Below are 1,118 nucleotides of genomic sequence, written 5' to 3'. Positions count from 1 at the left end.
GGGTACGCATTTTGACCTTAAAGTACGCTGGTACGATTTGTCACTCTAAACTACGCAAAAACCTGGTGACCTGTCCACGCGCAGTAAACAAGCAACAGAAAAAGATGAGGAGGACAACCAATCAGAGCGTTTTCCGTGTATTTTTTTTTTTATTTCTCTCCAAACTGCTTCTGTTTGTGTGTCCGTGAGTCGTGCACTGAGATAAGGAAACAGGTGTATGGTATTTCCTGGAGTCGTGAGCTCTATTTCTTCGGTGATGCATATGTGGACTTTCTGCGCAGGGGCGCCCTCTAGTATCCAGTATGAATGAAACAGACATTACATGTGTTCATAGCACTAAATAATGGCCAATCTATAAAAATAATACTTCTCTCAAAATAAATTTAAGGTAGACATGTGATAATCCATGTTTTTCTACAGTGTACAACAATGTACTGGAGTTTTTTTTTTTGAATAGCATTTAAAATCGCTAAAAATAACTCTGTTGTGCCAAACCATCAGAACCATACTAAAATAACATGAAGTCTAGCATTTTGCACATTGTGCAATTACGATTTTGACATTAGCCATCAAGGAGCTTCAAGTAATGTAGGAATAGGCTATATGACCCCCGGTATCACCCCCCACCCCCCAGTCACACTGATGGTACTCAAAAATGTTTTCAAAGGTTGGCAGGTCTGGATTCCGGATTTTTAAATAGTTGAAAAATTGACACTTAAGACTGGTTTTGTGGTCCATGGTCACAAATCAAGCTAATGCAGCAGGCAGCACATTAAGAGATTTAGCTTTAGTTACAGTATTCAACAAATGTCATAATAAATGAGGAAAAGTATTACATACAGCAGTGACAAGCATTCCTATCTGGACGGAATTAGTTTTCTCAGAGGAACCCTGAGCTAGCCAGGGTAGGTAATTTGCTCTTTGATTTTTACAAAGGTTGCGTGAGACATGTTCAATTCAGATGGCAATAACACAATCACAAAGTACATCTATGACGAATTTGCTTAATCTCCTCAGGGTAAACCTGCCCTGTCTGAATAATGCTGAAGAGGGTGTGTGTTGTGTGTTGTGTGTTGTGTGTTGTGTGTGTTGTGTGTGTGTGTGTGTTTTGTAAGACT

General features: G+C 39.4%; 1 protein-coding gene across 4 annotated transcripts in view; it reads left to right on the top strand.

Moving 5' to 3' along the window:
* Positions 1-1,118, top strand: part of LOC107734576 (ADP-ribosylation factor-like protein 6) — a 10,838-nt gene that overhangs the window by 5,092 nt on the left and 4,628 nt on the right. The gene's annotated exons all lie outside the window — the stretch shown is intronic.

The sequence above is a fragment of the Sinocyclocheilus rhinocerous genome, unplaced genomic scaffold (genome assembly GCF_001515625.1).
Source record: "Sinocyclocheilus rhinocerous isolate Xijiao unplaced genomic scaffold, SAMN03320098_v1.1 scaffold580, whole genome shotgun sequence".
Lineage (NCBI taxonomy): Eukaryota > Metazoa > Chordata > Actinopteri > Cypriniformes > Cyprinidae > Sinocyclocheilus > Sinocyclocheilus rhinocerous.
The sequence above is the reverse complement of the archived record's forward strand: the minus strand, read 5'-3'. Positions and strand labels throughout refer to the sequence as shown.